This window comes from Bombina bombina, chromosome 7, assembly GCF_027579735.1.
Source record: "Bombina bombina isolate aBomBom1 chromosome 7, aBomBom1.pri, whole genome shotgun sequence".
Lineage (NCBI taxonomy): Eukaryota > Metazoa > Chordata > Amphibia > Anura > Bombinatoridae > Bombina > Bombina bombina.
In genome coordinates, this window is record NC_069505.1 from 308572209 (window position 1) to 308591734 (window position 19526).

Genomic DNA, 19526 nt, shown 5'->3' on the forward strand with positions numbered 1-19526 from the left:
TAAGGGGGCAGTTTGCCAAGGCTTAGAAAAAGGTAATCACAGAGGTAAAAAGTATATTAATATAACACTGTTGGTTATGCAAAACTGGGGAATGGGTAATAAAGGGATTATCTATCTTTTCAAACAACAACAAATCTGGAGAAGATTGTCCATTTAGGGCTAGAATAAACTCTATGAGCAGTTACCATTAATTCATTCCTCTACCTACTTTCATCTGTATGGTGAAAAACAAACAGCCAATCAGCATCAGGTCTGCTGAGTTCACAGCTCATACTTTGCTGTGATCTAGAGCAGTGGTTCTCAACCAAAGTGACCTCAAGGCCCAGTAAATTTTAGCTAGACATGTCCAGGGCAAATAGGACCTGGGCCGAGGGACCAGCATGTAGGGGGGCCCACAAATGGCATCTCCACGGATCGTGGTGCACTCCTTAAGCTGGAGTTTTCAGTTGCCCTATGAGTAACTAAGCAAAAAAAGTGTGGGTTTAGTGGGGGCCCTGGTGGGGGTCTGTCACTGTGAGGGCCATGGAGTGTGGGGAGGGGTCTGGCCCTGGAGGTTTGGTGCCCTTTCTCTGGACCTTAATGTTGGGGTCCTGGCTCTGGAGGTTGAGGGGCCTGTTGGGGGCAGGGCAGGGAGGCTACCATGTTCATTTGCATACAATTGAATACATTTTGGTCAGTGTGAGACAGTTTTCCTGGGGCCTTGATTAGTATCAGTCTGCCCCTGGTGTGCAGTGGGGTAAGAGTGTGCAGTGGGGGCATGACAGGTCGGGGCCCACCAGCAGGGCTATCACGGCCCGATACTGGGCCACGGCCCGGCTGTTGAGAAACCAGGATCTAGAGGGATTTCACCATAATCTCAAAGGATTTCACAGAGATTTTGAACTGAGGAGGAAAAGGAAGTGATTGTGCTGATATAGATACACACTCCCTTGCACTCCTTGGATATGCAGCCAGATTGAATATTTTAAAGGGACATTATACACAAATGTTGAAGCACTTGAAAGTGATAAAAAGCTTACTAGAAAATATCACCTTAACATCTGTATGTAAAAAAGGAAGATATTTTACCTCAGCATTTGCTCAGTAGCCACATCCCATGCAGCTGGCATGGGTAGCACAGTCTTGTTATTTGAGAAAAAGTACAATAACATTTATAAACGAATAATAAGAAATATTTAACTTCCCTTCAGGTCACTGCCAGCCCTGGTGTCTCCAATTCCAATTCCTTAAACAGGTATTCTATGGCAGTGCAGGCCTCTACAGGAAGGTGTCCTCCACACTTTCTTCAATGCTGAAAGAAATTACAGTCGATAGTGCAGTAACACTTTACACCAAACCTGCTTCAAAAGGAATGTACTTACTTGGAGACCATTATGAGTTCAAGGATTGTATTGAAGACTCTCAACAAATATATCTTCAAGCAATTTCATTAAAGTTTTCTGAAGATATATTTGTTGTGAGTCTTCAATAAAATTCTGGAACTCATAACGGCTTCCTAGTGAGTACATTTCCTTTGAAGCAGGTTTGGTGTAAAGCATAAATGCACTGTTGATTGTACTTCCTTTCAGTATTGAAGAAAGTACGGAGGGCACCTTGCTCCATAGAATACCAGTCTTGCTATTTCAATACTCAGTTTAAGGAATATTACGATTAAATCTCACAAGATTTCAGTACCCTTTTAAGATCACAGTAAAGCAAAGTGTGACATCACCACTTGATAAAGCTGATTGGCTGTTTTTTTTCCATTCTGCAGCTGACAGTACTACAGCATATCTGTTCACACAACACTTACTTTTGTGAGCTGAAGACATTTTGAGGTAAAACATCTTCCTTTTTTACATATAGATGTTCATGTAATATTTTGTCAGCTTTTTACAGTTGCACTGAATAACTTCCAAGTGTCCCTTTAAGTTCCTCTACAATGGAATATGGTTACAGAGGAAATATTGATTTAAGATGTCTACTTTGTTGATATATAGATTTGCACATTATATTCCATGCTTTACTACTCAGTGTTCTTAATTTTACTTTATTCCACACTAAATTTCTAACTAGGAGTTAATAGAACAAGTCTTTCATCCTTAGTGCCAGTTTCAGGGAAGGAAAATTCTGCCAGTCATTGTCAGGATACCACCTTTCCAAGAATTCCTTGCCAGTATACCCTTTTATATTCTCACAGCTTTGCTTTAAAATCTTAGCTGCCCATGGGATTTCCCCTCCTAGAAATTGTATTGCTTCTGATTTCTTCCCTGGATATGGGTATTTGGGGGGAGGTCTTCTTATATCTAAGCATGTGCACCCAATCTGATTCGATGAAGCTCCTTTTTTACAATTATGTACAGCAAAATAAACACCTCTCTCCTGAAATATTTTGCCACTGATATTATTATGTGCAGGAAATTATAATTTTCTTGGCCCTGGAAAAACTTCCCCATATGTCCCAGTCCCTGGAACATAGTTTATCTATCATGTGAAAAGCACATACCCAATGGTGGTGTTGTCTAGGCTCAAAATAACATAATTAAAGGGACAGTCAAGTCAAAATTAAACTTTCATAGTTTAGATAAAGCATGTTATTAAAAAATGGAAACAGAAAACCTTTGGCATTCTTTGTTGAAGAGTATACATAGGTAGGCTCAGGAGCATACACGTGTCTTTAGTACTCTATGGTAACAGTGCTTGCAACAATGTTTGTAGCAATGGTCACTCTGCAACAAAGGATACCCAGAAAACAAAGCAGATTTGATAATAAATAATTGCATGATTTAGCTAAATCCTGATTTAATTTTTACTTAACTGTCCCTTTAAGTTGTGCAGACTTATTGTAAATAAAAGGAAAACAGGAAAAATACTATAGCTGGTGAAACAACTTATAAATCACATCCAAATTCTAATGCCAGGGAAGCACATACCTTTTTTGTAAACTTATCCTTTACTTACTGATTAACATACCTTATAGCTCAAATTATTTTAACTGGATGTTGATTGGAAAGTGGAAAACAAACTATAGAGAAAGCAGATAATAATAAAAAACAAAGATAGTGACCCAATCCATAGATGTAAATATGCTGAGCAGACCTGGCAACTGTCCCAGATTTCTTGGGACAATTCCACACTTTGGACTTTTTCTAATATTCTGGCCCATGTGAAAATTTACCCTGAGGTGTGGACTTGGCATGTATATCTAAAGTTACAGGAATCATGTGTTTCAGTGTTCTTTACAGAAAATGTTGCCAGCTGGGTAGCATTATAAAGTAGCTGGGTGGGAGCAGTGTAATCATTTCTAAGATGATACAATTTTCTGCTATCCAAAGCAAAAATTATTTGCATAATTTAACATAAATGTATTCAATGATAGCAACTGAGCAATGAACAGTGACAATGTTTGATATCAACTGATTTTAGCTTATATTTTAGTAGGGTAGCCAGTAAAATCACATACCTCCCAAAGTTTGTGGCTGGGTATCAGTGACTCAGTAGATTGCTGTTTTGTGGGAGGAGCCATGTTGGGAGGGGGTGTTATAGAAGTGGTTAGTGAATGGGATTGTGGGTGTGTCTGGGTGGTCAGTGGGTGTGTTTGTGGTCATTTTTGTATGCTCCATGGATGGGGCTTAGGGAAATTCTGCAAATAGAGACATATGGCTGTTTCATTTGGACAGAGCTCAGAAGTAGGGTCTGTCCCTCTCAAATGGGGACAGTTGATCAGCCGGGTGATCAGTAAAATCAGCCTGGTGGTGCACCCATTAAAAGGTACTGGGGAGAACACTGTGTTATATGTTGATCTACTGTACATTTCATTTGCATATTGTGATATTGGGGTCTCTAGCACTTTACATTAAAGGAACAGAATAATAAAATAATGTATCTAATTTGGTGAACTGCCATCTGTTTTATCTCCTGCAGTTTAATAATACAATATTTATGTTTTGAGCATATTGTGTGCAATTTGCACTGGGCATAGTGGGGAGCAGCAGAGAAAAAAGAACTATGAAAACCCTTAGTGGGTGTGGTTAATATTCCTGTAACCAACATACTCAATTGCTCAGCTACAAAATGTTTACCAAAAGTATTTATTTTTTCTTCTTCAAATATTGGCATCTTGGACTGAAGGGGTAATAATGGGAACAGGAATCATCTAAATAGACCTTAACTAAGCTCTCTAGGAGGGGAAATCACTGTAGGTTATATATTATAAATATGCACAATGCAAAGGCACGGATATCACTTCTCAAGAAAACATTAAAATCAATATTTTATTTATGCATCAGAAATCATTCACTATCATCTCTAGAGATGTGCATGCAAAATAAATGTTTTAAAAGTATTTATAACGGTAATTTGCTTAGAAAAACATATATTGTTTTGCAGGAAATACCCCTTAAAAACATCCGGAATATAATTATCTTGTTTATTTTGTTATAGCCAATATCAGGAAGATATAGACATCACTGTGCAGTATATTATGTAGGGGTCACTGTTCTGCATTCCACGGAATACACGCTACCTTCTCATACGGCTAGATTTGGAGTTTTGTCGGTAAAGACCCGCGTAGCTAACGCCGGCTTTTTTCTGGCCGCACCATAAAAATAACTCTGGTATTGAGAGTCCACATAAAGGCTGCGTTAGGCTCCAAAAAAGGAGCGTAGAGCATTTTTAACGCAGCTTCAACTCTCGATACCAGAGTTGCTTACGCAAGCGGCCAGCCTCAAAAACGTGCTCGTGCACGATTCTCCCATAAAAAACAATGGGGCTGTTTGAGCTGAAAAAAAAACACCCGCAAAAAAGCCGCGTTCAGCTCCTAACGCAGCCCCATTGTTTGCTATGCGGTAACACTTCCTACGTCTGCACCTAACACTCTAACATGTACCCCGAGTCTAAACACCCCTAACCTTACACTTATTAACCCCTAATCTTCCGCCCCCGCTATCGCTGACCCCTGCATATTATTATTAACCCCTAATCTGCCGCTCCGTAAACCGCCGCTACTTACATTATCCCTATGTACCCCTAATCTGCTGCCCTAACATCGCCGACCCCTATATTATATTTATTAACCCCTAATCTGCCCCCCACAACGTCGCCTCCACCTGCCTACACTTATTAACCCCTAATCTGCCGACCGGACCGCACCGCTATTATAATAAAGTTATTAACCCCTAATCCGCCTCACTAACCCTATAATAAATAGTATTAACCCCTAATCTGCCCTCCCTAACATCGCCGACACCTAACTTCAAACATTAACCCCTAATCTGCCGACTGGAGCTCACCGCTATTTCAATAAATGTATTAACCCCTAAAGCTAAGTCTAACCCTAACACTAACACCCCCCTAAATTAAATATAATTTAAATCTAACGAAATAAATTAACTCTTATTAAATAAATTATTCCTATTTAAAGCTAAATACTTACCTGTAAAATAAATCCTAATATAGCTACAATATAAATTATAATTATATTATAGCTATTTTAGGATTTATATTTATTTTACAGGTAACTTTGTATTTATTTTAACCAGGTACAATAGCTATTAAATATTTAAGAACTATTTAATAGCTAAAATAGTTAAAATAATTACAAAATTACCTGTAAAATAAATCCTAACCTAAGTTACAATTAAACCTAACACTAGACTATCAATAAATTAATTAAATAAACTACCTACAATTACCTACAATTAACCTAACACTACACTATCAATAAATTAATTAAATACAATTCCTACAAATAAATACAATTAAATAAACTAACTAAAGTACAAAAAATAAAAAAGAACTAAGTTACAAAAAATAAAAAAATATTTACAAACATAAGAAAAATATTACAACAATTTTAAACTAATTACACCTACTCTAAGCCCCCTAATAAAATAACAAAGCCCCCCAAAATAAAAAAATGCCCTACCCTATTCTAAATTACTAAAGTTCAAAGCTCTTTTACCTTACCAGCCCTGAACAGGGCCCTTTGCGGGGCATGCCCCAAGAAGTTCAGCTCTTTTGCCTGTAAAAAAAAACATACAATACCCAAGCCCCCCAACATTACAACCCACCACCCACATACCCCTAATCTAACCCAAACCCCCCTTAAATAAACCTAACACTAAGCCCCTGAAGATCTTCCTACCTTGTCTTCACCTCACCGGGTTCACCGATCGATCCAGAAGAGCTCCTCCGATGTCCTGATCCAAGCCCAAGCGGGGGGCTGAAGAGGTCCATGATCCGGCTGAAGTCTTCATCCAAGCGGGGCAGAAGAGGTCTTCCATCCGATTGAAGTCTTCATCCAAGCGGGATCTTCTATGGTCATCCATCCGGAGCGGAGCGGCAGGATCCTGAAGACCTCCAACGCGGAACATCCATCCTGGCCGACGACTGAACGACGAATGACGGTTCCTTTAAATGACGTCATCCAAGATGGCGTCCCTCGAATTCCGATTGGCTGATAGGATTCTATCAGCCAATCGGAATTAAGGTAGGAATATTCTGATTGGCTGATGGAATCAGCCAATCAGAATCAAGTTCAATCCGATTGGCTGATCCAATCAGATTGAGCTCGCATTCTATTGGCTGATCGGAACAGCCAATAGAATGCGAGCTCAATCTAATTGGCTGATTGGATCAGCCAATCGGATTGAACTTGATTCTGATTGGCTGATTCCATCAGCCAATCAGAATATTCCTACCTTAATTCCGATTGGCTGATAGAATCCTATCAGCCAATCGGAATTCGAGGGACGCCATCTTGGATGACGTCCCTTAAAGGAACCGTCATTCTTCAGTTGGACGTCGCCGGAAGAAGATGGGTCCGCGGTGGAGGTCTTCAGGATGGAGCCGGTCCTCATCGGATGAAGATAGAAGATGCCGCTTGGAAGAAGATGGTTGCCCGTCCGGATCTACTCTTCTTCCCGGATAGGATGAAGACTTTGGACCCTCTTCTGGACTTCTTCAGTGGATGTCTAGCCCCCGCTTGGGTTGTATGAAGATATCGGAGCCAGGACGGATCGGTGTGATACCCGGTGAGGTGAAGACAAGGTAGGATGATCTTCAGGGGCTTAGTGTTAGGTTTATTTAAGGGGGGTTTGGGTTAGATTAGGGGTATGTGGGTGGTGGGTTGTAATGTTGGGGGGCTTGGGTATTGTATGTTTTTTTTTACAGGCAAAAGAGCTGAACTTCTTGGGGCATGCCCCGCAAAGGGCCCTGTTCAGGGCTGGTAAGGTAAAAGAGCTTTGAACTTTAGTAATTTAGAATAGGGTAGGGCATTTTTTTATTTTGGGGGGCTTTGTTATTTTATTAGGGGGCTTAGAGTAGGTGTAATTAGTTTAAAATTGTTGTAATATTTTTCTTATGTTTGTAAATATTTTTTTATTTTTTGTAACTTAGTTCTTTTTTATTTTTTGTACTTTAGTTAGTTTATTTAATTGTATTTATTTGTAGGAATTGTATTTAATTAATTTATTGATAGTGTAGTGTTAGGTTAATTGTAGGTAATTGTAGGTAGTTTATTTAATTAATTTATTGATAGTCTAGTGTTAGGTTTAATTGTAACTTAGGTTAGGATTTATTTTACAGGTAATTTTGTAATTATTTTAACTATTTTAGCTATTAAATAGTTCTTAAATATTTAATAGCTATTGTACCTGGTTAAAATAAATACAAAGTTACCAGTAAAATAAATATAAATCCTAAAATAGCTATAATATAATTATAATTTATATTGTAGCTATATTAGGATTTATTTTACAGGTAAGTATTTAGCTTTAAATAGGAATAATTTATTTAATAAGAGTTAATTTATTTCGTTAGATTTAAATTATATTTAACTTAGGGGGGTGTTAGTGTTAGGGTTAGACTTAGCTTTAGGGGTTAATGCATTTATTAGAATAGCGGTGAGCTCCAGTCGGCAGATTAGGGGTTAATGTTTGAAGTTAGGTGTCGGCGATGTTAGGGAGGGCAGATTAGAGGTTAATACTATTTATTATAGGGTTAGTGAGGCGGATTAGGGGTTAATAACTTTATAATAATAGCGGTGCAGTCCGCTCGGCAGATTAGGGGTTAATAAGTGTAGGCAGGTGGAGGCGACGTTGTGGGGGGCAGATTAGGGGTTAATAAATATAATATAGGGGTCGGCGGTGTTAGGGGCAGCAGATTAGGGGTACATAAGTATAACGTAGGTGGCGGCGCTTTGCGGTCGGCAGATTAGGGGTTAATTATTGTAGGTAGCTGGCTGCGACGTTGTGGGGGGCAGATTAGGGGTTAATAAATATAATATAGGGGTCGGCGGTGTTAGGGGCAGCAGATTAGGGGTACATAAGTATAACGTAGGTGGCGGTCGGCAGATTAGGGGTTAAAAAAATTTAATCGAGTGTCGGCGATGTGGGGGGACCTCGGTTTAGGGGTGCATAGGTAGTTTATGGGTGTTAGTGTACTTTAGAGCACAGTAGTTAAGAGCTTTATAAACCGGCGTTAGCCCAGAAAGCTCTTAACTACTGACTTTTTTCCTGCGGCTGGAGTTTTGTCATTAGATGTCTAACGCTCACTTCAGGCACGACTCTAAATACCGGAGTTAGAAAAATCCCATTGAAAAGATAGGATACGCAATTTACGTAAGGGGATCTGCGGTATTGAAAAGTCGCGGCTGAAAAGTGAGCGTTAGACCCTATTTTGAGTGACTCCAAATACCGGAGGTAGCCTAAAACCAGCGTTAGGAGCCTCTAACGCTGGTTTTCACGGCTAACGCCAAACTCCAAATCTAGGCCAGAGTGTAGTAAAAATGCTACAATTGTAAGAGATAAATTACAGAAAAAGGAAGCAAAATAAATAATCAAAGTTTTTTAATTCTGCATAATTAAACATTTTGGGCAAGATTACTAGCGGAGCGCTAATAGTTATGTGTAAGCTAAAAAGAGTTTGGGCCTGTCAGGTTTTTCGCTCATATTAAAAGTTGAAAATAAACAAGATCAATTGAGCACAATTGAAGTTAATGCAAGTCGGGTTAGCGAGATCTCAGAGATGGACAGCCCAGCAGATACTCTGAGCACAGGGTGCAACCTATCCTGTAGTAACTTGAAAGAGGATTTGGAGCTCATCCAGAGGACCGGCAGTGGAACATATGAGCATACGTACATTATACATATCTAGGGAAGATACTGGTTCATCTATCTTTTAGGAAGTCACTGGTTCTTCTGCATGTCTAGTAGAGATTTGTTTGGATTTTTTTTTTTGGAGACTTTTTCTTTTGTACGTCTAAGATGTAATGGTTCATATCTTGAAGAGTTAGTGGCAGGGTTGGATGTGGATTGGTACAATCACGCAGAAAGTACTAGTTATTTTCCATCTCTTGGTAAGTTACTATTTTTTCATGTGTGATGTACTTATTATGACATATTTATGACTAGGGGAGTTACTAGGTCATTCATTTATCTTGAGGATGTAATGAATCTCACACATATTTGTGGAAATTATTTATCCATGTCTGTCAAACTAGGTATGGGCATTCTGCAGTTTTGTTAGCATCCGAATGCAGAAGAAGGCAGCCGCTTGTGGCCTTCATCTCTTTTCGGAAGCCAGATGTATTCTTGTGGAATTGCAGCACACTAAGATCTGGATTTGCACAGTTCTTAGTTTGTTGCAACTTCACAAGAAAAATGTTACTCTAAAAAGAACTGAATGACACAAGCGTCCACAGCCTTCTGCATTTGGCAGTGAACGAAACTGCCAAATGCCCCTTCTATAATGCACAGCTGCTCTAGTGCTGATTCTGCCTATGCCTATCCATTTGCAAGGGTTAAACACATAATTATGCGCAAGCATTAGTGCAATAATAAAATGCATTAATTAATTAATTAATTATCTTTTTTCACTTTTATTTTCCTTAAAAAATCTCCATCTGGAGGAGGAGCCAACTGCAGAGTGGAACGGACGCATCTCTAGAGAGCTCCGTCTAGATTAAGTTTAAATTAGGGATTCCCTACGGAAATTCTAAGCTCCAACCACCTTACTTAACCTGATATAACCCCCACAGCAAGAAGACTAAGCTTGACAGGGGATATTTTGGAGGTACGTGGCTTGGTGCTTGTCAGGCAATCAGCAGAGGTTATGGCCTAAAGAAACACACAGAGCTCTGCCTACCGCTGCCTTCCGGACCCGGAGGAGCCATCATTGGGACATCGTGGTGTGCCTGGGGAGATCGGAATTCCACTTCCAGATTGACCGGAGGGAAGGTGAGGACACACAGAGTTTGACGGGGGCCTTGCTGAGCGGCGGTTCACGCAGAAAGAAAATATATTCAAGGAGTCACCTGGTAAGCCTATCCTGATATGAGCCTGCGAGAAACAACACCGGACCTCACACTCCCGGGACCCAAGTGACTGTCCACGTTACTAGGGGCTAAGCAGCAGACACTTCTTCTCGACCTAGCAGGTGTCCGGATCTATCCTCAGCTCTGAGAGTGGGCCGCGTCCTTTCCCGCCACGTGTATACCTCCAGGCTGTCACCGACCGGTAAGAGACTCAGTAACATTGGTCCCCGGTAAGACTATACTGCTGCACATATATATCATAGAACACCTGCAGGACAAATAGACCTACCTTAAATACCGAGGGGATAGATAACAGACATCTCCCAACCTATGTTATAGAGCCATGTCAGGCCCAGGTCTCAAGGTCATTTGAAAATTTCTAGCAACAACAAGTGCTGCTTCCCCATAGATTTCAGCACAGGCCTGATTTGAAGAGTGACAAAAGAGGGGTGATACATCGATTTTAGATGAGAGGAGCCACCCACATACAGTAAAATCCAAAATAATATTGAAGATTACTCACTGTATTTCAGATTCATTAACACCTTTGCAAACGCCAATAACTACGCTAAGTAGCATTCTCAAGAGCTATAGCACATTGCTATAGGAACCACGTGGGAAATAGCTTGATATATTTAGAGGGCTCTTAACATCATACTGATTATTAAGGGTCACAGAGCATAGTTACCCCACATTTATAACTCAGTGGTCCTTCTCTTCATAACCTACAAGAGGTGGCATCTATATAGATCACCTGGTGACTATAATCTGTTTACACTTGTAGCCACATAAAACAGCTCCCTCCTCCCTTTCCTGCAGGGTTTGTATACCTGTGGGTCATATCCCCTCTTCCATTTACCCACTTCGCCCATAGGAGGCAATTCCCTAGGAGGGTAGCTGTTGACCAGAGGGCTCTTATTAAACCTTTGCTTATGGTATCAATATTTCTCATTATTCGAGATTCCCTACATTAACAACGCTCTCAACTACTTCAGAACATCATATTCATATCAGAAGACATAATATCTAATATGCAGAGCTAAGCCCCAAGCCACAGGGGAGCCGGGCGGTATAAACCCCCCCTGACCCATCTATCATTAAGGAAGGATTTGCTCTCCTGACACATTATTAGTCTTTCTTGGTGAGCCCCTCCTGGGAACCTATCACTCATGGCTCAGATGGCTCATAATGGAAAGAAAAAACAGAAACACCAAGATCATCCTAAAAGGACTTTAAATGATCATTTTCATAGTAAACCTTCCTCTGACCAGAAGGTTCAGAGGATGATTCTAGGGATGCTATTTCCTTATACGGTGAAGTCCTCAAATCCACTACCTCATCCAAAGATCGGCACAATGCCTCCCAAACTACCATCCTTGATTCTATTAAAGCCTTAGCAGATAAGATGGACACCCATCACTCATCTCTTAAGCAAGATTTCAGGCAATCAGTAAGTGAATTGAATAGGGACATATTGCTTCCCTAGGAGAATGCACAGAGTCATTGGAGCGCAAGTATGAGGATCTTAGCATGGATCATTCCAACCTCTTAGCATATTCTCAAAACCTGGCAGAACAGATCACATATCTGGAGACAAAGTTAGCGGACCTAGAAGACAGGTCCCGACGCAACAATCTTTGCATTAGAGGGAGTACCTGAGGATGTCAGCTCTTCCGACTTACACAAATATCTCTCCAGACTTTTCACTGAGCTTCTCAGACCCTCTGCAGAACAAGAATACCTAATTGACAGAGACCATAGAGCCCTACGTCAGCGGAATGTATCTTCAGATATGCCAAGAGACATTATAGTCCGACTCCATTACTATACACTGAAGGAAAAAATACTACATGCCTCCTTCATGAACAAAAACCTGATATATGATATTATACAAATATTTCCAGACCTATCACCACATACTTTGGCCAAACGCAGGACATTTCAACAACTTACACAACATCTCCGTTGCCATAATGTAAAATACAGATGGGGATTTCCTGTAAAGATCTACTTCCAGCACGGGGACCGCTCATATGTTATCTCTAAGCCTGACCAGGGTATGAAAATCTTGCAATCCCTGGACCTTACTCAGGAAACAAACCAAAGCCCCCAGAACTTGGAACAACCAGGATCCCTAAACTCGGATGCACCTGAATGGAAACCATTACCCAGAAGATCCACCCCACAAGCCAAAGGTACAGAAAACTGTGGTCCTAAGACCCTTCCCCAGCATCACACCTACTTTCTTAACTAGAGGTTATCTGATTAGACCCGACCAGGGAGCTAGTACGAGAGCACATACGGGTTCTTATCTTACCCTATTAATTCTCTTTTACATCCCCTCCACCCTGGAAGGATCTTTCAACATCCTAAAGCAATAATTGAGTCATATCACCTATAGACAGACTGAGCTCACAAACGGGTACTCATCTTACCCATTATCTAATTCACAGTTCATCACTCTTGGACAAATACTATAGACAGACAGGCCTGATTTACAGATTATCCAGAAGAATCCACTCCAGAAGACAAAGAAACAGAACATTTTAGTTCTAAGGCCCTTCCCTAGCATAACACTTCTTTTTTCAACTAGAGGTCAGCTGATTGAATCTGACCAGGGAGCTTGTACGAGATCACATACGGGTACTTATCTTACCCTTTTAGCTCTCTCTTACCTCCCCTCCCTCCTAGAAGGATTTTTCATAGTCCAAAAGCAATAATAAGGTCATATCATCTATAGACTACCTGAGCTTACAAATGGGTGCTCACCTTATCCATTATCCTAAGCGCAGCTCATCACTATTGGACAACTACTGTCGACAGACAGGTTTGATTTACAGGGGCATGCCTTCTTCTGTATGACATTATTTTGTTTATGCTTCTGTTTATGGTTATATTTATGTTTATGTTCATTTTTAACTAATATGTTTCATATAGCTTAATAATCTTTTATGTATTTCTCGTTTAAAGGAAGTAGTAGATAGAATCACACTATAATAGCTGTTTACTCTTATTGAAAGTACAAATATTCTACTGAACCCTAACTTTTCCTTTTTAAACAAAGTAGCAGGCTATTGACAAAAATGTGGAAGTATGATTCTCATTACGATGTCTAACCACCTTCCTTAGTTATATTGCACCCTAACTATATTGTTTTTTTATGTATTAAGCCTATTACAGTACCCTGTGAGTCATGGGGGGACTACACATATGAGTAATTGGAAGAATTAAAAGGACCCTACCCTCACCTGTATCAGTCCTCTCTTCATGCACCACACCTCAATAACTTATCTCTCTTATACACAACAAATAGAACCTTACCTACCCTTTTAACCATCATATACAGAGTTACCCTATATCCATGTCCCGACGAACAACTCAAACCACCAAGGCTCTAAAGTAACTGACCTACATATCACATCTGTGTTATTTATTCCTAATCTGCTCATTAATTATTACTCTCATAAAGCCCCAAGCTTTACTACACCTCCTTCCTTATCACTCCTCCTCCATGTTACTTGTCAGGGGGACTCTATTGCCGTCAGACTCCCCCATATGTATCCCTCACTACTCTATATACTTAACTACTACATAGATTACATAGACCCACGAATATTATCAATCTATCATCCACTCTGCTTGTTATCATTAGCCCTACTTCTGTTTCAATCCATTTCTCGCAACTCATAATCAACAGAAGTATTATTTTTTTTTTTTTTTTTTCTCACCTTACTCTCCTCCTCCCCTTAATTTACCAACTGTATTTTGCTTACCTTTTCACATAGCTATTTCTTTCTTTCCTCCCTATTATTGAGCGGCTCTTGTCCGCTGAACTACCTTATATTATCCACCATTAACATAAGTATAGCTGAGTCATACATTCATTTAGACTTAAACTTTAATTTCCCTCAGACTACGACTGGTGTGGAGTCAATGTCTCTGATACCTGCATAAAACCCAAAACCTTATTCCATCCATATATCCCTCGCCAACCACCTCTTCATCCCCTCCTCCCCCTCTTTTTTTTTATTTTTTATTTTTCTCTCTCTCTCTCTTTCTCTTTTTGTATCCTTGATGGAAATGGAGGGTCTTCGCTTCCTGACTTTCAATGTCCAGGGTCTAAACTCCCCCACAAAATGTAGCCTACTGATGAATTTGTTGAGGAAATCTAAGATAGATGTAGCATTTATACAGGAGACCCATTGGACACTAGATAAAAACGTTACACTCGCTTCTAAGGAATTCCCAATAGTATTAGAGGCTTCGTTCCAGTCTAAATCTTGTCACTTTAATGAATATTTATGCACCTAAATTCCAAACAAATCAAATTCATGACAAAATTACTTAAACTGGTGTCGACTGTGAAACAGGGGGAATTAATTGTAGGAGGGGACTTCAATCTTATATGGGATCCAGTCCTTGATAGGATGGGACCCAAGATATCTACTCTGGAGAGAGCCACTCACCCTCTCTCTAAGGCATTTCAACAACTTATTAGTCAATACGATCTATATGATTCCTGGAGAGTGATTCATCCACAGGACAGGGAATATACTTTCTATTCTCCCCCACACAGATCATTCACTCGCATAGATTACTTTTTCATCAGTACCAGATTACTAGACAAAATATCCTACACAAAAATACTACCAGTTTCATGGTCGGATCACGACGCCGTTACCTTATTTACAAGCCCACACATTACTCATCACTCCCCTCCCATGTGGAAACTTAAAGACTATTTGGTCACGGACCCCCTCATTAAAACTGAGATACAGGAGAAGATAACAGAATTCCTAATCATTAATGACGATCCCCAGACCCCAATAGAGATATTATGGGCTACCCTCAAGGCTTATCTCAGAGGTTATTTTATTACAATTGATACTGATAAACGTAATAAACAGAGAGCCCCTCTGGCAACCCTAGTTATACAACTTAGACAGCTCCGACTAAAGCTAAATATCTCATATTCCAGTTCGGTAGCCCAAGAAATTGCTAAGGTCACCAAGGACTTAGAGCTTCAAAAGACATATGATACATTAGAGAAATTTAAGAGGATCTTTTACCACCATAGCAATAAAGCCTCCACATTATTAGCAGCCAAACTCAGACACCGCACAGCACAGGCCAAAATACTCTCGATCAGGAACACAGAGAACAAATTGGTCTACTCCCCCAAGGATATAGGTGCAACCTTTCAAGTGTATTATCATTCCCTGTACAATATCAAAGAGAACCCAGACATCTCCCCACCTAATACAGATAACATAAAAACATTCTTAGGCTCTTTATATCTCCCTCTCCTCTCAATAGAGAGCTCTACCATGCTTAACAACCCTATCACTCAAGAGGAAGTCCTAAAAGGAATTCAGAACCTGAAACTAGGGAAATCACCAGGCCCTGATGGATATACAGCACGCTTTTACACATCTTTTCAACCTGTAATTGCTCAAATACTATGTAGATTATTCACCGAAATTATGCACAAGGGTTCTATAAATAATGAATACCTTGAGGCAATCATTACTACCATTTTGAAATCTGGGAAACCTCCCGATCAATGCAGTAGTTACCGACCCATATCCCTACTCAATTTAGATACCAAATTATATACTAAGATACTGGCAGATCGACTCTCGATAGTGATTGATCCACCCGGATCAGGTAGGGTTTGTTCCACAGAGAGAAGGGCCAGATGCAACCAGGAGAATCCTTAATATTCTCTCAATTATGGAAAGAAGGATGGTGCCATTTCTCGCCCTGTCTCTGGAAGCCGAAAAGGCCTTTGACAGGGTGGGATGGGATTATCTCTGGCTCACGTTAGAAGCCTTCAACCTTCTGGATGCCTTCATTAGAGTGGTCCGGGCTATTTACACGACACCCACTGCCAAGGTAAAAGGAGTGGGCTTTAGATCCAGCGCTTTCCAAATCACCAATGGCACTAGGCAGGGATGCCCACTCTTGCCCCTTCTTTTCGCGTTAACAATCGAACCCTTAGCACAAGCAATTAAGCTACACCCTCACATTGCAGTAGCACAATTAGCAACAACGTCTCACTGCATATCCCTATACGCAGATGACATAACCCTATTCCTCACCTCACCAACCACTTCTCTCCCAGCTTTGTTCAAGCTAATTACTGAATTTGGCCGCTTATCTTATTACAAATTGAATATTGATAAAACGGAGGCCCTACACTTAAACATCCCCTCTCAAGAACTTCTTCTCCTACAGAAAATGTACCGTTTTCAATGGAATCCTCACATGATTAAAGTTCTAGGCACATATTTAAGTCCCGATCCAGAACTTACAATAACTAGAAACTACATGGACAGACTCCCAGAATTTTGGAATCTTCTTCTAACTTGGGAATTCAAAGAAATTTCCTGGACGGGAAAAATTGCAGCCATAAAAATGTCTTTCATTCCCAAACTCACTTATCTATTTAGATGCATTCCATACAACATCCCCAGATCCTTACTAAATAAACTACAGAGTCTTATAACAAATTACATATGGAAAGATCATAGACCTCGGACTTCTAGGACTACACTACAGAGGCCAATTTCGCATGGGGGCTTAGCCCTACCCAATGCTATCCTATATTACACTGCGGCCAGATTGTCACACATACTTAGCTGGTCATGCACAGATCATGGCCCTCGATGGGTCGATACTGAGTCGACTGTACTACCGGCGGGACTCTCCCTACTTGATTTACCCTGGATCCCCACTCATTATAAGGAAAAACTAGAGAACCCACTACCAACTATACTAGATGCCCTAAAATTTTGGGACTACATCAGACATAACCCAGACCTGGCGCCCCACCCCTCCCCTGCCCTCACTTTGACCAGAGCTCTCTACTGCCTACCGGACTCTCATGTTAAGTCCTGGCAAAAGCTACAACTTACCCGAGTCTCAGACTTTTACGACCAAGGCCTCTGGCTCACACACCCACAATTTTGTTTGAAATATGATGTACCTCCTCTCTGCATTTTTAGGCTTTTAGACTGAGCTCCTGGCTAAAATCATGGGGGTTCCCTAGACAAAATTTGAGATCTCTCTCCATATGGGAGACAAGATGGCTTCAGGGACAAAACCTTAGGCATGCTTTGTCTTTCCATTATAACCTCCTTCTTGAACCAACCACTCTCCATAAAATTTCCCAACATAAGGCCTGGGAGAAAGAGATAGGTTTCACAGCTGACACCAGCACGTGGCATGCACAAATACTCATAACTAAAAAACTCCTTCACTGTGCCACTCTTTGGGAACTACAGTACAAGATCCTAGTGCGATGGCACTTAGTACCTCTCACTCTGAATAGAATACATGGTACCCACTCCCCCAGATGCTGGCGAGGTTGTAAGCAGATAGGGACTTCACTACATATTTGGCGGTCCTGCCCTAGGATACGCCCTCTTTGGAGATGGCTCTTCCGCACTCTCAATTTACTTCATATTGACCTACCTTTCAAACCAGAGATTGCTCTACTTCATTTACACTTCTCAGAATTAACAAAAGGGAAGGAAGCCCTTGCAATTTACCTCTTCATTGCTACAAAACTAGATATCGCATGATCATGGAAAAAATATCAGATCACAGGTCCTCACTATTGTGGAATATATTAAACAGATGGAACTATATTCGTATGGATCCTTAGACAAAACTGCCCTCTATTATGAGATTTGGTTCCCCTAGGTGGAGACCTTCTCGGACTAGAATGAGTTTCCCTTTCACCACAACTACTATGTATCTGCACACATTTCTTTTCTTAACCCTGTTCCTCCCCCCCTTTTTTCCCACTCTCTCTCTCTTTCTCTCTCTCTACCTCTTCCCCACCCCACTGACTGATCCCTACCCTCTCCCCATACCCCCTATCACCAACTATAGATGCTGCTACTCCCCAGATATATATTCTTTAATCTCCGTCACCTTATCTACTTACTGTTTGACTCGGCAGCTTATTGATCTTAACGTTTTCAATTGTTATTAGATACAAAAAATCATTGAGATATTTGGCTCTACTATATAAACCAACTGAGATTGTTATTTGTATCAATGTTTGCAAGTGTGCCCCTTTAATATTATGTTATTTCTTGGTAAAGTTTTGATGTATATCTGAACCAAACTCTCAATAAAAATGATTTTTCAAAAAAAAAAATCTCCATCTGCATCCCTCTTTCAAGCACATCACCTCTAAAAAAAAATACTAGCAACAGATCCCAAAGAGTCTATTTCGCCATTCTACATTCGTACACATTTAATCTCATTAATCCTCTTTCCCGATCTTACTTTCAAATGTAGATTCTATTTATTTAGGTTATTATAGTGAAAAAAAATAGCTTATGAGTGAATAATTGTTGAGATTTTAAAAGCAGGATTTAACATGTATACCGGGGAATATCCTCAAACGGAGAAAGTAGGTTTTAAAGCCCATGGGTAATCAATTTTTTATGTTCATGCAATTAAAAAAATAAACAGACAAAATGAAATTCTTCTCTGTTGTATCTGTTTGTTATTAAGGAACCATATACTACACAAGAACATGGAATTAGACCCATGTAGAGTGATTCCAAAACATTAGCCTAGAAATTATTACTTGTTGACATCAGCACCAAGGTCAAACTGTTCCCTTCCTAAAGATTCATATCAGGGATCTTAAAAGGTAGTGCTAGATTACCGATGGATCAGTAGGTTGCGCTTGCGTTCAAGCATTAAAACGTATTTTTTTTTTCGCTCTGCGATTCGCGCTCATATAACGAGTTGAAAATAAAAATGTTGCGGTCTCGCATTCACAAAGTAATGGTAACAAATACACACACATATACATATTTAGATATATATATATATATATATATATATATATATATATATACACAAAACACGGAAGGGAACTGCACTCTCATACCGGACCGGGTACACATCTTATGACCCTGCAACATGCCCAGCCCTGGGTGCCACTGGCACTCACAGGAAGCTGTGCTGTCCCCAGAGCCACAAGCAGTTAACCCCAGACAGGTCTGGGTGCAAGAACCATAGGGAAAATTACAAAACAAATTAATACAACACACAGAGAAAACCCAGCACTCACTTACAAGCTCTCAGCTAAGATTTAAAAGCAAAACTGGAAAGGTTAGTCACCGCATCTGGCCAAATGGGACAAGCTCAGGTATCACGTCAAGGTCCTTTCCAAATACCTGAGACCCTATAACAGCCACACAAT